Source organism: Homalodisca vitripennis, chromosome 8 (genome assembly GCF_021130785.1).
Source record: "Homalodisca vitripennis isolate AUS2020 chromosome 8, UT_GWSS_2.1, whole genome shotgun sequence".
In the NCBI taxonomy this organism is placed as follows: domain Eukaryota; kingdom Metazoa; phylum Arthropoda; class Insecta; order Hemiptera; family Cicadellidae; genus Homalodisca; species Homalodisca vitripennis.
The window spans coordinates 113,411,792-113,423,483 of record NC_060214.1 but is presented as its reverse complement, the minus strand read 5'-3'; the positions used below and the strand labels follow the sequence as shown (position 1 = coordinate 113,423,483).

Genomic DNA, 11,692 nt, shown 5'->3' with positions numbered 1-11,692 from the left:
GGGGGGTGGGGGGGGGGGGTTCTTCTTTTGTATGTATGTTAACCCTTAGAGCGCTGAATACAAACTCCTATATTTTCCCCTAGCGTGCTATTAGCGTAAAAAATAAATTTTAAATCTGTTCAAAGTTCGATTTGATTTAATATTTCTAAAGTTATTACATGAAGAAAAAACATAAAAAACGTAATTTTTTAAAAGACTATTATTTTTTTACAGATTAAAATGTATAACAAAACAAAACATAGCATTTGCCAATTTCAAAAATATTTTTGTGAATTAAAAACTTTGAAGCTTGAAGTGTTATAAATTGAAGCTACATTTGTTGAAATAATATAACTGTAAAAAATGTTCAGAAATAACGTAAAACACGCAACTCAACAAAGGACAAGATTACGCACAGATCTCGTGAACAGCACTGTTGCCCTCACCACGCAAAACGCGCCAGTCTGCAGGTCAGAATGGCGTTCAGTTGCTATGACAACCAGTTTCGAATCGGCAACAGGTGGCCGAGAACAATGCATGGAGCGCAGTCGTTTTCTGAGGTTCGGTCAACATTCTAACTCATTCTATTGGTAGTTTTACAAACAATAGTTCACAAAAAAAAAAATAAAAACTTCGATTGCGAGATTTACCGTAATACGCATGAAGCGTCATTTTCACCGCGCGAGATTTCCCGTAATACGCGTGGTAAGGGTTAAATATATTATACAGAATATTGCAGACAAATTGGTATACAAACAAATATGTTTTTCTACATTGCAGTTTTTTTTTTTAACTTTTTTTGTTCACTCAAATTATTTTTACAACTCTTTTGGCTATTAAAAATGTGCTGTAAAACTAAATATCTAATGTTAATTTCATGTTATGAGTGAAGAACTGAAGTTGTGGGAATTGCAAAATTGGGTCCTTTTACATCATTAATTGGTATTGAAATTGAGTTTTATCTGAACACATTAATATCATGGCCTTGTGTTATTCAACACTGGTCCACTTCAAACAGCTGTAACTGACAGTAGTAACATAAAAATCTTGTTCATTGTAGATTACCAATTACACTTGAAATAATATTGTATCACTTAGTAAAAAGGTTGATTCGGGTTATTTTAAAATATTTTCAGATGTTTCCTTACCGTCCAAAGCCTTTAGGAAAACACTGATAATCCCAAACTGAATGTTTACATTCACCAGCATGTCCACATTACATAAATGACTCATGTAGTTGGGTTAACTATACCCAATTATTGAAACTATTTTACTCAAAATAACAAAAAACAACTAAACTTGTTAATTTAGCTTTAAACTTATCATTATAAACTTTCCGAAATTTAAACGAAAACAACCAACAAATAATGCCTTTCATAATCAGTTTCCCACAGTCATCTACTGATGAACTGATCAATAGCCTATTGTCACACGATTGGAGTATCTTACTTTATAATAAAAAAGTATTGTGCGCACAAACCTTTTTTCAAGTCTTTTTTTCAGTCATAATTAATAAAATGGAATTTTTTTCCAAATTAAAGAAAAAAAATTTCTCTGAGACCAAGATGAAAAAAAATAATAATGAATGGTATACAAAGGAACTGGCGCAAATGAAAGAGAGGCTTTTGTACCTGCACAAATTAGTAAAAAATTCTGCCTGTGATAGGCTTCACACACACTACGCTGATCTGAAAGGAATTTATAAAAAGTCCATAGAGGATGCAAAATTGGCACATAATGCAGCGAAAATAGAAAATAGTAAAAACAAATGTAAGACTGCTTGGAACTTAATAAAAGAAAATACAAATAACTTTCCGTCTCAACCAGACATAAATATCACCCCAGATCAGTTCAACAACTTTTTTATTAGTTCAGTTAAGCAAATAAAGGATAGTATTGAAAGGCCTAATATTGATAGTATGAGCTTTATTATAAATCACCATATTGAAAGAAAAGATTTTACTTTTACAGAAGTCTCAACTGAAGATGTCACTAAAGCTGTCAAAAGACTTAAAAACTCAGAAAGCAAAGATATTTTTAATTTGTCTAATAATTTGTTTAAAAAAATTTGTCATACATTTTTGAAGCCTTTAACTGTATGTATTAATAAATGTTTGAATGAAGGGGTTTTCCCTCAGGAATTGAAACTGTCAAGATTGTGTCCAATTTTTAAGAAAGGGCCTAGAGATCTACCTGAAAGCTATCGCCCTATATCAATTGTACCGGTACTGTCAAAAATTATAGAAATCTTAGTACATGATCAACTTGTTGCCTATCTAGAAAATAATAACTATCTTAATTCATCACAGTTTGGCTTTAGGAGAAATAAATGTACCATTGATGTTGTTGACACATTAATTAGAGAAGTCCTTGATGTTTTTGAGGATGGATCCTTTGCTCAAGTCACTCTCTGTGACTTGAGCAAGGCATTTGACTGCGTTGAACATAATGAACTAATATTGAAACTTAACTATTATGGCATTACTGGTATTTCTGCTAAGTTTTTTCAAGAATACTTAAAAAATCGGAGGCAAAAAGTTCTTATTAATGGAGGCTGGTCCAATGAGTTAGTGGTTGAGAGTGGAGTGCCCCAGGGTTCAGTCTTGGGCCCCCTTTTATTCCTACTACACATAAATGATCTTCCTACTGCTGTTAAGGCCAAATCTCTGTTATATGCAGATGACACAACCTTTTTAAATAGTCATACAGACTTTGCAGCATTAAAAGACCTTGTGAATGAAACAGTCGAAGAAGCTTCATTGTGGTTCAGGTCAAATGGCTTTTTATTAAATGAATTAAAAACCCAAAATATTTTATTCACCTTAAGACGAACTCCTCAATATGATATAATAAATGATTTCTCTTCTTGTGTAAAATTTCTAGGTATTTTTATTGATAAAAATTTAACATGGAATCCTCATATTGAATATATTTCCAAGAGATTATCCCGTGTAATTTTTTTACTAAGACGAATAATGAAATATGTGCCTGAAAGCTATATAAAATGTGCTTACTATGCATTTTTTTCAATCTATAATAAGGTACGGTTTAGTAATATGGGGTAATAGCACTAAAATCAATGAAATTCTTATCTTACAAAAAAAGGCAGTTAGGGTAATAGCACAAGCACAACCATTGGACCATTGCAAACCACTTTTCATAAAACTAGAATTGCAAACTGTTATTAACCTATATATATTTGACTCAGTATTATACATTATGAAATATATTCAATCTCAAACTTTTAGCAGAGATCTACATAGCCATAATACCAGAAATAAAAATAATATTGTAATGCAACATTGTAGGCTAAGCAAAACCCAACAAAGTCATATTTTAATTTCCCAAAAGATTTACAACAAATTAATAGGTCTAGTTAATAAGTATTCTGTAAATATTTTTAAAACTAAGCTATATAACTGGTTAATACAGAACCCATTTTATGAACTTTCAGAGTTTTTTAGTATTAATGATATATATTTCTAGATTGTCCAATTGCATATTCCAATTTGTTAATCTAGTGGTTTAAAGCTTTCATCTGTATACTGGAATTATGTTTTATTTAACATCAAACCTAAAATATATGTACAGTATTTTTATATTTTTATATATTAGAGTAATATCTCTTTTGACTATGCCACTTAGGTGTATTTATGACTTTGTCAATGCATTTTGTAAAATGACAATAAACATTATTCTATTCTATTCTATTCTATTCTTCTATAAATCACTAAAATAAACCTCTTTCCTTGTTATATTACTTGTTAAATTGATACAAAAAAATCCTTAAGTTATCATTATAAGGCAACACTAGTATCTTCAAAGTATTTTTTGTATTATTATGCCCTTTTTTTCTAAAATGAGGGGGGAGGGGGAAAACAACCTTTTTTAGTAGTAACACCAAATCTTACCACCCATCAGAGGAAACCAGTGTTTTTTTATTACATTCCATTAAAGAATTGCAGATGATTGAGTAAAAAGTTTATATTGATCCGTGTTGCATTTAAGGGCTCTTTACAAAGGGAAAATTCATTGATACTTTAAGGTAAAATTTGGTGTGAAAGTGATGATTTCAGAAGAGTTGTGTAAATCAAATTCCATCAGACATGTTTTGGAATGAGGCTTTTTATTATTTAGAACCAAAACATAAAATTTGAAAACTTCAAATGGCCTTGCTGTTTTTGTAAATAGCATTGGCTTTAGTGTTTTTCCTTTAATTTGATGAACAACAAGAATTGTTTTTGTAAATATTTATTTGTCCACCTCAATTTTGGGAAAAGAAGCAAAACAAATATATTGTAAACAAATTTTATAGTATCTAATGAGCAATTTCCGAATTTGTCAATATTATTTTCAGCATCACAAAAAAGTTAAACAAAGGGGATACTTTATTTCACATTTAAATTATAAGAACTAACAGTGTTCATCTAATTCTCATTTTCAAATTATTAAAATGTTGAATTATTCCTGTGTAGGGGCAGTTACATTAATTTGTTTTATGGCGTAATCCAATGGTATGTATCCATTTGGTGTAAAAATCATAATTTAGTTGGCCTTCTTGAAATTTCTATATGGATTTATCTTGACAGCGTGTTATGTCCTGTTGTAGTGTCTCGCAAGAAGTTTTCGCAGCTGGCCCGAGTGTTCACCGGCCGTAAAAAGCGCAGCAGTTCCGCCAAGGCCATCTTGACCCAAGGCCCGGCACCCTCCAGGGACAACTTGCTGCTACAGGAAGAGGACAGTGATGGCACTTAGGGCTAGAGTTAAGACCGGTGTTGTTGTGAGGGCCTCAACTAGCAGTGCCAGAGAATTATCAGAACAGGTTGCGTACTGTTTGACGAGCATCAGCTGACTGGCATAAAACATACTGAAAACTTAAAACTGATTCACAGGACATCCACAAATTGTGACATTTCTCCACTCAGAATTTTTCCAACCTTTTCTGTAATTAACTTTAAAACTATCAGCTGATTTTTTAAAAACACTTAAGTTAAAACTATTTTTGGCATACTTTGGGGTTGCATTAAACACAAGTATACTTAAGAAGTTTGATAGTTAACCAAAACTACATCAAAATTGGTTGGAATTGGCTTTTTCTCACAATTTTTTTTACTGATTAAACCAATGTTTTGGCTGTGGTATGTTCAGATTTACTTATGCTTCAGTACCCTTTTTCTCTTAAGTAATAAAAAGAAAACCTCTCAACCAAATCAAACAAAATTTATATTACCATGTGATTTTGATTCCATATGAAAATTACAATTATGCAATAACACGTTGTGCTCTGAAAAATATACTCTTGGCATAAGAAGTGAAGGACATGAAATTAATTATCCCAGTACTTGGAATTTGTACTTGTTATAATTAACAAATTCTCATCCAATCTCGTTAAGGTGAAATGTGGCCTCATCTTAGTCTCTACAACATAGTTTGACTACTTTCTTAAATACTGTGTGAATGCGTTGAAATTAGTACATTTTTTATAGCTAAGGGGCTGATCACTTTTCGTTTATTTTTTACTTGACTTCAGTGAGTTTGTGAGATGGTAAAAGTTTATTAAGGGTATTTGGCCAACAAATAAATATTTTTGTCAAATATCTTTACTGTGCCTCATTAATACTGAATTTGGAATCAAAATTGGTTTGAAAAGTTTGGTGTATTTGAAGTATTGACTTTGTGCCCACTAGCTCAAAGACCATTTCAGTTATTAACCTTCTCCCAATCGGGTGCACACCGTGCTTTCATAAAGCGCGTGATGGGATACACGTTGCTATGAATTTCCTTATCGCGTTTGTATGTCTTCGTGGTTTGTTAAATTTGTTCCTGCGCTTAAATAAATATCTTAGACTATCGCGTAACCCGTCGGGCACATGAATGCTTATTTTTTAAGTTAAATTAATTTTTTTAGGAACCCCTTGGGATACACAGAAAAAATTGATAAAACATATTTAAATAATTTTTTGTATGCAAAATTGCGAGACCTACTACATCAGGAAAAAGCCGTACAGTGTTCCAGTGCAATTTGCGATTAAATCCTTTTCGAATAAATATATTTTTCAATCTGTGAAGCTTTTAATTGTTTGGCACTAATCAAATGACTAGTTGAGTAAATTCCAGTCCACACAAAAACACGTACACTGCACTGCTATGTAATACGTTAGTTTTCCACCTATTTTTGTAAGTATTAGGAAATCATTCCTTAAAATATTCTACAATTGTCACCTGTTCATTTCGATTTTTCAAGTTGATCATTCGTATTTGCTTTTATTCCACACATTTGAGATTTCCGCTATGTACATACCATGATTATATTTTCTCACAGTTTTATATGCATTTTAAATGCTCCACATCACCAGGATGGCTTAAAGGCGTGTAAGTTTTGGAAATAAAGATGCCAACGTGTATTTTATTGTTATAAATGTTATATTTTGTAAAGACGCCGAAAAGCGAAGGGTAGTGCGTTGTTTAGTATGTTGAGGCAGATTTTCAGATGTCGTTTAGCATAGGAAAGTCACGGAAACCATTAACCCAACCAAAGATGAAACAAAGAACGATATTAGTCTAGTCAAGTATTGTTATTTTACTTTTATCTCCTAACCTCTTACTAGAATATAATAACCTGATGTGTTAAGTGAAAACTCAACCTGGAATCCATTGCTGTTTTTTTTGTTTGTTCTAAAACCGATTACTGAGTTTTTTATACTGTGAGTGACAGTTATATATTTTTGTATGTTCCAACTTAAATAGTTTTTGGTGCTCAGTAGTTCGTTAGACTTCCACGTTTTAGGTACTTCCTAGATAAATAAATATTTTACAGCTACGAATACTGTACTGTAGTTCTCATCTCATTCCAACCTCATCTGGCCCAACAGTGGCAAACCTAGTAACTTCCTTCTACCCAAACTAAAGTAAATAACAAATATTTATTTTGAAAGATAAACTTAATAGTCCTCTTAGAGCCTCCTTGGCTTGGCAAGTGATTTTACACTTGCTACCTACAATGTGAGTGAATAAAAAACATAGATACATAAATATTTACTATTCCATATTATATTTATTAAAAATATATAAGTAAAAATAATGTGTGACGTATCTAAATTTGAATCAGAAATTAGAACGAATTATTAATTTTTAGTTTCTTGTACTAAGAATTGTTTAGACCTTTATATGCACTATTTTTATGGTATTGATGTGAGTAACAAATCAATATTCAGTATCGTTCAGATTAATTGATTATGTTTTCAAATTTGTTTTCACTTCACATTTTAAATAAATCAAACTGTAATAGTGGCTTGAAAAAGCTTAAAATAATCCACCCTTAATTAAATCTATCTAAATTGTTATTATTTTTCCTACATAGTTGTGTATAAGATTTGTGTACATGTATATGTTTTCTAGTTTATTAAGAGTACGATTAAAATTGTTACATTTATGATGGAAACGGGAATGGAAAATCCAGAATATTTTATTGTGACATATTTACGGAAAATTAAAAGAAAGTCTTTTTTGTAATTATTGTGCGTTGGGTTGCTATTCCAATGCACTCTTGATGTCAAAAGTTGAATTATCATATATTTTTTGTTGTTATTAGTTTATAAAACACAGAATTAACTATCTTTAGAATAAGAAAGAAGTGCTAATGGGCGCTTAGGTAGCTCCTTAGAATTTTGTCGTAATGTTTAATGAAAGAGGGAGAGAGAATTTTTAAACTTTGTAACCTGTGTATTTTTACTCTCTTATTATAAATGAGAAATGGACATATCTTAGAATTAAATCATATATGTGTATTGTGTCATTCAGAGGTTTCCTATTGTAACCAAAATTTGAATCTTGATTTTATTAATACTAAGTGGTGTGTAATGTTACTAAATTTGTAACATCAACGAGCAAGTATACAATTATGTGATGAAAATATTTTCAAGAAACATTTTAGTGAAGTATCGTCTTATTTGTTATAAATACCTAGCATACTTGACCATTCAATTCAATTCTTTAATTAAAAAAAATTACTTTAGTTGAAAAATTAAATCATAAGCTCACTGGTCTCTCTAATCCCAGTTTGTTGTTGTAGGTGCCACATGATTATTAATGGATTATAATTACATGGTTTACATAATTGTACTAGTGCACTGTTTTACTCTTTTAGTGCTACAGCTTGTGAACGATTCTGTTATTTAGTTTAACCCTTTGACTGCACTTAGTATTTTCCTTAAAGCCAAGCAGTTTTTTTTCCCAGTTTTGCGAGCTTTCTTTCTAAAATCTATAAAAAAATTGTTTCTTACTGCAGTTCTAACTGTACTTGGTACAATTTTGTTCACAATGAACAATATAATACAATGATAATAAGTAACTGAGGTAAATATTTTAATTTGAATTTAAACGAAAAGCAAGGTAATGACGTAATAGTATTACAGCATTAAGTTTAATTTTGTTGAGTAAGAAACAAGCTGTTGTTTAGGACAAAAAGCTTAGAAACTCTCAAAGTACTTAGTCCTAAAAAGATCCTTGCTGTTGCTTCCGGAGTAACAGGATATTCTGGATGGGCAAGGTTGGGGGTAGGGGCCGCTTCTCAGACATGCTTTATTACAAGCTTTAGTTGAATTCTATTTTAAAATGCACTTGTACTAATAACGACTGGATTATTGCTAAATAATATAATTGTTATAATGCACTTTGGTTAATCCGGAACTTCAGATAACTGCATTTCAGATAATCACATCCCAAGTGCACTTATAATATTCTGTTTTTGTTGTTTATTAGTTCGTGCACAATTACAAATACATATTTTTCTCAAATATTTATAGTTATTACTTTTGCAAATCATTTACGTATTTATTTAAATTTTCAATACTTTTTGTTTTCCTAAATGAATTTTTATGTTTAAATTTTGTGTTGCAACAGCACTAAGCAAAAAGTTCAAAACAGTTTATCAGTAATTTAAATCAAACTCAAAATACTGCAGTGATAACATATATTTTAAATAAATTTGTTTATGTTGAATTTATACATCAGAATATATATTTTATAAATTTATATTTTCCAATGTTATATGAAGAAACAAAACAAAGTTACAAATGTGGTTTTCAATACGTATTTCTCTAAATATCTATTTTGCACCTAGCGTATAACAATGTGTCAAATGCTGTAGCACTAAAAGGGTTAAAATGATTCACAGTTTAATTGAAATGTACTAGGAAAAAGCTCAATAATTTTATTGTAATTTTTTTATACAATTTATATTTAAATACGTCCCTTCAGGTAGAGGGCTCAAAACGACTGATAGATGAAAGTGTGGTAGGACGTTAGTTTGTAATATATTGTTAAACACAAGAAAACGTACACTGTTCAGTAGAATTTTATATTATTACAAATTAACTTTGTTCTAGTTTGGAGTTTTTTTAAATTGGAAAAATTTACTGTACGTGTTTGTAAATAAAATGTTGAATGTATTTTGATTCATCGCAAGTAAAACGTTATTCAACTAACGAAGAGGGTCATCAATAGTTATCTTATTTTTATAAATGGCTGTGCTTTTTATCCCTTATTCGCAGTATGGAGTTTGGTTATGTTTGTAGTTCATAAGTAGTCACAATGGCTTCCGTAATGGAGATGGAGTCTCAGTTCTCAGTTGCAGCAATTTATGTTACCACTGGTTTAACTATACAAAGATATGATAATGAAATAAATAGACTGTTGATAAATAACAAAATATCTGTTGTTTTAATTCACCACTGTCTTTGTACTCCGTAACTGCTATTATTTGTGTACATTTGTAGACTAAAATATAATATTGTAGTAGGAGACCCCGGGATGGTAAATTTGCAGTAACTAAAGCGTCATGGGGGCCTATAGGATTGTGAAGATTAAGTCTTAAAACGAAAAAAGTTTATGTTAAGTTTTTTATTTAAGTGTGGAGGAAAGCGTGGACAAATTTTCAAAAATTAAAAAAAAAACATTCACATGAAAATACTTGAGCGCGTCAGACATTCATAATGTATACGCGCTATGTCTTTCTGATAACCGAGCGATATTAATCTGATTAGTGGACGGTGGCCATAAAAAGGGATAGAAAAAAGAAGAAAAAAAGTTATTCGAGCGTGTCAGATATTCAGAGGGAATGTTAAGTAAACTCAAAAAAGTCATCATCATCATCAGACGTTTCCGTTATCACGGGTCGTCGTACACAGCCTCCTCCACTTTTGTCTATCATTCCAGGTCTCCTCTTCCTCCACCTGTATTTTCTGTAGTCCCCTTCTCTCTATGTCTTTCCACACTTGGTCCTCCCATCTTCCTCTCGGTCTTCCTCTTGGTCTTCTTCTTGGTCTTCTTCCTCCTTCTCCAGTGCTATTCTAGGCATTCTATTATCTCCCATCCTCTTCACATGCCCCATCCACTGTATTCTTCTTCCTTCCATTGTCTCTTGCAGTGAAACTACCTTCAATCTTTCTCTGGTTATTTCGTTCCTTATTCTATCTCTTCTTGTAGTCTTCTCTATCCCTCTTAAAAATCTCATTTCTGCAGCTTGCAATCTGCTTAAATCATTTTTAGTCCACGTCCACGTCTCTGCTCCATGTAATAAAAATTGGTTGGAAATAAGATTTATACATCAATACTTTTGATTCTTTCCCAATGTTCCAACTCCACACAATCTTCTTCACCATATTGAAAAACTTTCCACTCTTCCATATTCTGTTTCCTATCTCTTCTCTTATAGTGCCCCTGTCTGTTATGTTATGAGTGCCCCTAAACTGTATCCTATTTAAATGACTTATGTGATCGAAAATCATGATCATCTGTTATGTTATGAGTGCCCCTAAACTCAAAAAAGTATCCTATTTAAATGACTGACGATTTGGACGTGATCGAAAATCATGACAGATTTGTGAAAATGTAAAAAAAAAAATGCGGTCTGGAAATACTCGAGCGCGTCAGATATTTATACAGGCGGTTCCATTCGATGTCCTGACCGTTCTAAATGATAATCTGACAATAATGTGGAGGAATATTGTTCATCTGACCATTTGAAAAAACATTTTTTTTGTTTTTTTTTTCACACATTTCTTTTCCACAAAATACACATTTCACATTATTTATATCACTCATTATTGTAATGTATATAAAACTTATTGCATTAAACAATCAAACAAATAAATAAAAACGTTGTACTTCTACAAAAACACGTTGTTATTGTGATCAGCTGAGATGGCATTATGGCGGCAGATGGTAGTGTGCGGATGGTGCGAGAGAGTGAAAGAGTGAGAAGGAAAGAGAGGCGCGGAGTGGGAAATATACAGTTCTCAGCGGCTGTACGCTCCACCCTTTATTTATGGTTTTAAATATTTCACCCCATGAAAATCGTCAGATTATATTTTTTCTGTAATCCTTAAAAGATTTCCTTCAAAATAAAAAAAAGTTCAATCGCGCTTGAGTATTTCGAGGTAACGTATTTTTTTACACCTTTGTGACTTGCCTATTTCCTTATACCACGCTTAAATCGTCAGATTATTGAAATCTACACTGTTCTACGTGTACTTAACTTACCTTGTATTTATCTGACACGCACGAGTTTTTCTGAGGATCGATTTCTTTTTACTAGTCTGACGGTCTGCCCTCAACGCAGACCCCTATATTAAAGGTTCATGAATATGTGCTAGGGGTACATTACAGGGTACAACATTTCTCCACTTTGGCTCCCCTACTATTGATAACTATC

General features: G+C 31.7%; 1 long non-coding RNA gene across 1 annotated transcript; it reads left to right on the top strand.

Annotated features, from left to right (window-relative positions):
- The first annotated feature begins 268 nt into the window (after positions 1 to 268).
- On the top strand, positions 269 to 9,688 carry LOC124367924. Its single transcript, XR_006922932.1, has 2 exons — positions 269 to 539; positions 4,589 to 9,688. It is a non-coding gene; the product is annotated as an uncharacterized LOC124367924 (long non-coding RNA).
- Positions 9,689 to 11,692: the final 2,004 nt, after the last annotated feature.